Source organism: Marmota monax, unplaced genomic scaffold, assembly GCF_021218885.2.
Source record: "Marmota monax isolate L192 unplaced genomic scaffold, Marmota_monax_Labrador192_F-V1.1 WCK01_AAM20220418_F8-fsc00004, whole genome shotgun sequence".
NCBI classification, from domain to species: Eukaryota; Metazoa; Chordata; class Mammalia; order Rodentia; family Sciuridae; genus Marmota; species Marmota monax.
In genome coordinates, this window is record NW_026692881.1 from 16,955,142 (window position 1) to 16,963,725 (window position 8,584).

Genomic DNA, 8,584 nt, shown 5'->3' on the forward strand with positions numbered 1-8,584 from the left:
GCCCCAGCAAGTCACAAGGCTTTCTCTCTAGATTGATAACTTATCCAGAGCATTTCCATATTCCTGCTGTTTATGCCCCTGACACCTTGTGCTTGCACAGGGGACAGTGCCCACCCCTTTCATGAAGTCCATGGCTAGGCCAGGTGCAGTGGCACAGGCCTGTAATCCCAGCTATTTTGGAGGCTGGGGCAGGAACTTCACAAATTCAAGGCCAGACTCTGCAATTTAGCAAGACAGTGTCTCAAAACAGAGAGGAAGGAACTGATGTAAGGACATAGCTCAGTGGTAGAGTGGCCCTGAGTTCTATCCCCAGTACTTTAAAAAAAAAATTTTTTAAGTCTATGGGTAGAGGTGGATAGGAAATAAACTAACCTGGCCAAACATCCTTGTGCCAGGGATATACTAACTTATTTAACCCACCCAATAATCCTTTAAGACAGAAGTTCTTGTTTCTATTTAACAGATGTGAATACTTAGGCACAGTGTGTCCAAGGGATTCACCCAATCCCTTGATATCAATATATCAATAACTGATGTTTCTGACCTGAGTAGTTCTGAGTCCACCTCAGAACTAAACTGGCTCCATTTTCCTCTGTCGGTGCTGCTTTCTCTGATGTCTTGGGATTAGTGAAAAGTTGTCCTTTTCTATAATGTCTCTTGTTCTGTGAGACTGCCTTATAAAGGGTCCATGAGTTGGCAGAGAGCTGTTGCCCCAGATATGATACATGGGTTTTCATTTCCTAGCCACTGCAGAGAAGGGTTTGCAAAGGGATGGGTGGAGAGTGCAAGGGAGAGATCAGAGGTGAGAGTAAGTGGAAACCTAAGTGGACCTTAACTCAGCATCTCTTCCCATACATATTAAATCAAATCATCCTGCCTCCATCTCTCACATTTAACCTCTCCTCTCTGACTGTCTTGCTTTAAGACCACATCTTTGCTTGCAGAAACCTCTTACCCAATCTCCGTTGCTCTCTCTACCTCCAGAATGTCTGTTGCCACTGTCCATACCTCCAAAATGGCCCTTCCTTTCCTAATTGGATCCTTTTACTCTCCTGATTAAAATCCTGCAATGGCACCTCATGGTACAAAGGGGAAAATTGAAACTCCTTAGCAAAAGTTCTCTATCTAAGGCCTTGCCTACCTCCCCATCTTTGCTCTTGCCTCATCCCTAATTCCCATGTTAGCTTCATAGAATCCTTTAAATTAACTTCCCCAACTAGGTGGACTGCTGCCCCCTCTCCATACCCCTCCTTCCTCTCTCTATTTCTTCTTGGTGTGTGTGTGTGGGGGGGGGGCAGCCAGGACTGCCTGGAGATTCAACCACTGAGCTGTATGCCCCTCCTGGCTGGCCTGGAACTTGTAATGCTCCTGCATCAGCCTCCTGAGTAGCTGGGATTACAGGCCTATACCACTACTCCTGGCTCCCATACCTTTTCTCTTTTGGGTGGGGCTCGGGGGGTACCGGGGATTGAACCCAAGGGCACTCAACCACTGAGCCATATGCCCAGCCCTATTTTTTAGAGACAGGGTCTCACTGAGTTGCTTAGTGCCTCACTTTTACTGAGGCTGGCTTTGAACTCAGGATCCTCCCGCCTCAGCCTCCAGAGCTGCTGGGATTACAGGCATGCGCCATGGCGCCCAGCTCCATAACTTTTCTCTTGATGCTCCTTTTGTCTGCAAAAAAATGTCACTTACTTGTCCCCTGCATTTATGGTACATTTAGTAATTTGCAAGTCCCCCCTGTTTCAAGTGCTCCCTGACATCCCCCAATTGTCTTTCACTGTATCTCAGTCACCCTTAGGATTCACATCTTGACACTTCCTAGAATTTCTCTTTGCCACCAGGTAATGTCATTGCAAACAGGGTCAGTGTGGAATTTACCTCTAAAACCACAGTGCTCAGTACAACATAGATCCAGGTTTACCAACTAACTGGTGCCCTGCCTGTCTGAATTGGTCCAGCTCAGACTCTGCCTCCCTATTCTCCCCAGCCTAAAAAAAATTCTGCTTTAGGCATCAGTTGCAGCTCTGCCTCTGGGCATAAGTAGGTATTGACTAAGCCGCCCATCTCTTTCAAGGAAAACTAATTTTCCCACTCCAACTCTGTGCTGACTCCGACTAGGGAGGGGCAGGAAAAGGGAGGAGGAACAGAGTGGGTTGGACCATATCCACCAAGAAGTAGCAAAGGCTGAAAAATTTGGGGGCGTTTGTCATCCCAAGGACTGCCTGGCCGGTAGGGAATTCCTTCTCTCTTTACTCTTGGTCCCACGCGCTGGTGGAGGCCTCCAGCAACCCCGCTGAGGTCTCAGTCTTCAGTGTGGCGCCCTATGGGAGCCAAAGCAGAGGGGCTCTCAATCTTGAGGCCAGGGGAACCGGCACTCCCACTCTGTCCACGAGAAGAGCCGAGGGGAGATGCTGCCTATCGCCCCACGCCTGCCTTCCTTCCCCTCCAGCCCGCATTTCCACTCTTCATTCCTCTCCTCCTCCGCACCACACCGCCCCGTCCCTGCTTCTTTCTCTTTTCCTTTCCTCCTCCCTCCCTTTGGCCTGGACAGTGCTGGACCAGGCCCGAGAGCAGGTGGAATCTGCGCCGCGTCTCTCCGCTGTCGCGCCGAAGCGGCTCAGGAAATGCGCCCTCCGCTGGCGCCGGGTCGCGGTTCTCGCCGCGTTAGTTTTTTTCTCACAGTTGTGGCCCGGTACGCCGCCTCGGGCGCTGGAGATGCTCAGGTTAGAACTTCTCCCAGGGCCTGCTGCAGGGGTGGGAGTTCTGCTGCTGGGACGTAGGGGGTCTACAGTGCGCTGCCGCCGCCCGCCTAACCCCGGACCCCGCCCGCTTCACAGCGGGGCCGAAAGTCCCCGGAGCCTTTTATTTACCCGTCCCCTCCGCCCGCCGTGGGCCCCGGAATGGCATCCCCCACACAGACACCACCGCTTCCCCCACAGATGCCCCTTTGCGCCCAGCGCCCCGGAACTTCAACTCGGGAGGGGAGTTCAGTTCTGGGTGGGACCCCGCCTCCGAGCCCGAGCGCGCTGCCGGAGCTCCCGCCGGGCCTCGGGGCCTCAGGCCACAGTGCGGACCCTCGCCGCCGCGGGGCGCGCTCTCACTGCAGAGCCTGAGCTGGAGTTTTTGTAGTTAAACAAAAGCATTGGCTCTTTGGGTTTTCTTTATTTTTCTTTATTCTCTTGCCTCCTCCTCCCTAAACCCCCTCCTCACTCTTCTCTAACTTCTCTTTCCTCGTTTTTCTTTTCGCTTTTCTTTCTCGGTCTTTTCCTGCCTCTTCTCTCTTCCGGTATCTATCCCTGTTCTATTTTGGCTTCTTCTCCGCCTCTGAGTCCCTCTCTGTCTTTGGGTCACCCTTCGCGGCCCCTCACTTTCCCTGGGCTAGGTTACACCGTCTTCCTAGCTCCTCCGCCTCTTTCTCACTTGTTCCTCTCTGGCGACCGCGGTCTGCGGGCTTGAGTCCGGCTCCCCCGCCGCGGTGGTGATTTATTCCCCTCACCCGGCGGAATCAGGTGCTGAGCCGAGCCCGGGAATGAGGGAACAGATTTCTCCCAGGAAAGGTTTTGTGAACTAAACGATGCTAATTACGGGTGAGGGACCCGCCGCCAGAGGAGGGGAGGCGCGCGGTGCGGAGCGCGACCCGCTGGAGAAGAGGCCCAGACGGCCGCGGCCCTCTTTGGGCGCCTCCTTGGGCGCCTCCCCTGCGCCTCTCATCCTGGCTTTCGCCCATCCCTGGGAACTTTCCTGTCCGAGTTAACTATTAACCGCTGGCAAGAGGCAATTTTCTTCGGAATTTCAGCGATTTCCTTTTCGTGGTGGAGGCAGATTAACATGCAAACGGTGAGACGTTCGGCTTGAGTCTGCGCGCAGGCAAGGATGCCTCTGCCCCGCCAAACAGTGTCCTGCGCGACAGCGGAAAACTACAGCCGGCCCCCCCACCCCTGCTTGCCCAGGAAGCCGTGACCAAGCCTTTGCCCGGCCAGTGCCCGGAGGAAGGTGGAAAAAGCCGAACGCTCCTGGTCAGGGGCGGAGTGAATGGGGAGGGGGTGCTTAGCCCATGCAAGCCGGAGACTTCAGGCTTGGGGCCAGTACGGCCACACCGGGAGCACACAGCCAACAGCCTGCGCCAAGCCTCGCACGGAGGGACGCTCGTGAAGCCATAGACAAACTCAAGGAAAAGCCCTCTCTGACCTGTAGAACCCCCAAACTCTCCATTTCCTCTTGCCCACTGCCAGCACCCTGGAGCCCACGCACGCACAGACACCCTGTTCTGAGTGTATTGGATCAGTCTGACCGCTGATTCAAACTTTGTCCAACTTGAGCGGCTGGACACAAACTCCTTTCTGTTCCTCTCTTGCCAGGCCTGCTCTTTCTGAAGCAGAGAGGGAGGAGGTTCTCAGCTTCAAGACCCGGGAGAGGGCTGGAGCCTCCTTTTGCCGGTACATTAGCCCCTGGCCACCCGCCAGGCCGCCGCACACTGGACGCCTTCTTCGCTCAAAGGCTCGGGTAGTTGGAGCGGCCTCGATGGGGCCCTGGCCTCACCTCTCCGCTGCCCCTCCCGGGCCTTCCCAGGGGCCAGCTGACCTCCCCCGAATGTTACGTCGAGGACCCTGCTGGATTTGGAGCGGGGATACAGGGCTGCCAGTCCCTTGCCAAGCCATCATCTCGGGGCTCTCAGTCTTTCTTAGCTGATGTTCCCCCAGCCTTCTCCCTGGGTTACGTCTCTCCCCACCATTCTGTCTCTATCTCTGGCGGGGCTGCCTCAGTCTCTCTGTGTCTCTCAGTCTCTGTCTCTCTTGTTTGTTTCAATGCGCGGACACTGATTGCGCCTTATGAAGTTCTAACTGGTTTTGTGTCAGGAAGATCTTTCTCGCTGCTACCCAGCCTGGCGTGACGGATTAAACATCAACTAGTTAAATAAAAATTAATATCAACTGCCTCCTAACTTCTAATGTCATGTTGTTTATAACTAATGAACTGATTAGGGGATAAACACATCACGGAGACATTCGGCTCTCCTGCCTCAGCTCCGACGCCACCAATGCCCACTCTCCGGCAGGGCCTGCCTGCTGCCAAGCCAGAGGGAGGAGGGGACTGGGGGCAGGGCAGGCTGCAGAGGCTAGGAGCTCCCTGGGGTTTGTTCCTCTGCCTCCTCTTTCCCTTTCTTATTCTCCTTTCTCTTTCCCTCCCTCTGTGCATTTCCTTTCCTTGGTCTCTCCTTTCCCCCTTTTTTCTTCTGATGTCATCTTCCTTCCTTTTCCCTTTGCCCCTCCTTCCCTTCCTTTCTTTCCTGTCCTCTTCTGTCCTTTGCTTCTCTGCCTCTGTCCATCAGACTGTCCCTGATTCTCTCTCCCTCTTTCGTATCTCCCCACCCCTCAGTCTGGGGCTAGAATCCATGCATTTCTGGGTCTCTCTTTTCCTTACTCTACCCATCTCTGCCTCTCTCTTCCCTCTTCTTCCTCCTTATTTGGATTCTCTCCTCCCTGGCCAGTGCAGAGTATAATGTTTACCAGTATCCTAGTAACTGGGCTTCTGCCCTGCTAAAAGCAGGAGATGTGGCCACTCCCTTGCACCTGGTAGAAAACACACACACACACACACACACAAAATACACACACCAGCTACTTAAGGGAGCAGGAAGAGAGCTAGAATAAGTGGGGCTGTGTTTTCTATTCTCTATTCTTTCTGGAAGGGGAATAAGGAAATAAAAATGATTTCTTAAACTTTTGCCTTTCCTCTTGTCCCAGAAGCAATTGAAACAAGTTCAAGTGCTAAGTTTAATTTCAGTAAAAGAAAAATTGCTCTGGTGTCTTTCCTCCAGGGGTTTCAGATTCCTCACTAGCCAGCTCCAGCCTGACCTAAGTAGTCTCCTACAGGGCCCTTTTCTTAAAGATACTTAAACCAAATCACAATTGTCATCATGACAACAATAAGGCAGAAAAGTAGGTAATCACAGACCCAGCCCTGGTGATTTTTTCCCCCTAAGAAGCCACAACGTTTAAACTTGGTTTGCCCTGGACCGCAGGGTCTGACAAGACAATAACAACAGAAAAAGCTTTTAAAACCAATTTAGCACACGTGAAAATGTAATTCTAATGAAGAATCAATAGGCTGGCGGATCATTTTTCCTGGGATTCCTTGGAGAACCTGAGAGAGACTTTCAATCAATGGGGTGGGCAATGAGCAAAAGGGCTCCAGAGACAGTGTGGGACAGGGGTAAGGGCTAGGAGACAAAGAGAAGCACAGCCAGAGGGAGGAGGCTGGAGGGGCTTGAGATACAGGGCTCAACATTGTAGCATCACTTTGTTGGCTTTGGAGAAAGAATATCAGATCCAAGAGCAAAGAAGTTTCCTTCCTCCTCATAGCCCCTCCAGTATGCCACAGGCTGCTTAGCACAATGGCCTCAGCTGCCTTCCCCTGGGCCCAGGCCCTGGTCCTGGCACTGACCCAACCCTGGGCCCTGTGTTCAGGTAACTGTGACCAGACAGCTCAGCAGCAAGCAGGAGGCACTAAGCTGAGTGTGTGTGTCCCCAGTTAAAAACACCTGGTTCCCAAGTAGGTACCTCCCTATGTGTCAAGTCAAGGACATTGGGTCTCAGTTTCTGTCTCTGTCAAGAGCTCTCTGTCAAGAGCATACATAAGTATGGTCATACCTTACATATGTACAGGCACCTGATTCATACCTTATGAATCAGGTGCATGCACATTTTCTCCCAAGAAACTTTTGAAAAGGGAAAGGGAAATTATTATCATTATTTTAGAGAAGAAGAAACAAAGGCAAAAAGAGCTGTGCGGAGGTGTGCGCAGGTCACATCCCTTGTGTGGGACTGGGTGTGGTTCTGAATAGGTGACAATGAGACACTAATTATGTGTGATCCTCTCATGTGTATATAATGGATAATTATATATGTGTGTGCTTAAAGTTTCATTTATTAATGCTGTTCTCTTGCCCTTGGAAATGTTCAGTTATAACAAAAAGAAAAAATAGTTTTGTTTTTATGCACTTGGGTTGGGAAATCACCAATAAAAAAAGAGAAAATAAACACCGAGGTCTAACATTTAAAATTTTAAAACACTGGTAAGATGGGACTGAGAGTGTAGCTCAGTGGCGGAGCACTTGTCTAGCATTCTTGAGGCCCTGGCTTCAATCCCCAGCACTGTTAAAAAACAAAATTGGTCAGATGACAATTGGCCATGATTGGATTTGTCTGAAATGGCAGAAAGTCATGTTCCTGTAGGAAGGTTTTTTTAAAACTTAAGTCAAGGAACCATGATACAAGTTTTGCCTTGGAGCTTCCTGACAGTAGATGCATAATCTTTCTAGAAGAAGATCAGTTGAAGTTCCAGGATACAACTTCCAGTTCCTGAGGGAAATGGGCCTGTGAGCCCTGTGAACCTGAGCTCCACCCCTTGCCTTAGAACCTGTCTTCTGGGCCAGTGTGTGTGTGTGTGTGTGTGTGTGTGTGTGTGTGTGTAGAAAGAAAGGAAGAGAGAGAGAGAGAGAGAGAGAGAGAGAGAGAGCGCTAAAGCCAGCCACAAGCCTCTATCTGCACATGGGCTTACCCCACATTTTCCTTGACAACCTCTCAGAGTTGACAACCTCTCAGAGAGGGTGGCAGAATAAAGTGGAGCAAATGAATAGGGAGACCATGGAGAGGATAGGTATGGAAACACTAGTGCTCATGAGGGGGGTATGTGTGTGTAAAAAGTAGGAAGGACTACAAGCTGGTACCCATCAAAAAAAGTGGAGTATGGAAGGTCTGAAGGAGAATTAGACCAAGGTGTAAGAGTTATAAATTTCAGATTGGGAGGGTTTGGTGTAGGGAATAGGGTTGGACCTTTGATAAGGGATTAAAACATCAGTGTGCTCAAAGTGGGTGTGAGTCCAAGGGCCCCAGAGTCTTAGGGTAAGGGATTCCAGAATATTGTAGAAGGGCATGTTCAAGTGGCAGTCTAAATGAGTGTGAGAGGGATGGGACTTTCCTCCCCTTTCCCTGGTCCTCCTCATCTCTTCAGACGCAAGGAAGCCAGTACTTTTTCTTTTCGTTTGATTGTTTTAAAAAATAAGAAGAAAAGTGATCCAGAGTGGGAAAGCTTATGAAGGATTTCGTGAGCAGCTCACAATGAATATATTGGAGACAGGGACCTCTGGGAACGACTGCATGGCCTGTGAAAGTTGGAGCACTACTGTATCTTGGAGACTGAGCTTGAGACCTGAAGGCGCGTGACAGGCAGTGGAGCCTGATGGTCCAGAGAGTAGGATGGGGAGAGTGCCGAGAGTCCTGGGGAAGGGTTACCACACAAAGTTGGGGAGCGAGGACGCCCCTGAGCTGGAGGCTGTACACTGAAGGGGAGCGTGTGACAGTGAAGAAGAGGGGGTGGGGTGAGAGGGTGTGCAGGCGTCTAGACCCGGGATTCGGTCTTTAGGCGCCTCAGGCAGCAAGGGTGCCTGCGGCTGGCTGGGGGCCTCCGCGCGTGTACGCGCGTGTGCGCGAGGCGGAGAGCCAGGGGCTCCTCTGCTGGCTGCTGTGCCTCTGCGCCGCGGGTTGTGTGAGCGCGGGCGCAAGCGAAGCGCACCGCCGAG

At 51.6% G+C, this 8,584-nt stretch overlaps 1 long non-coding RNA gene across 1 annotated transcript; it reads left to right on the plus strand.

Moving 5' to 3' along the window:
• Window positions 1–2,221: 2,221 nt before the first annotated feature.
• On the plus strand, window positions 2,222–4,945 carry LOC124096437 (uncharacterized). Its single transcript, XR_006852849.1, has 2 exons — window positions 2,222–2,726; window positions 4,362–4,945. It is a non-coding gene; the product is annotated as an uncharacterized LOC124096437 (long non-coding RNA).
• The last annotated feature ends 3,639 nt before the right edge of the window (window positions 4,946–8,584 follow it).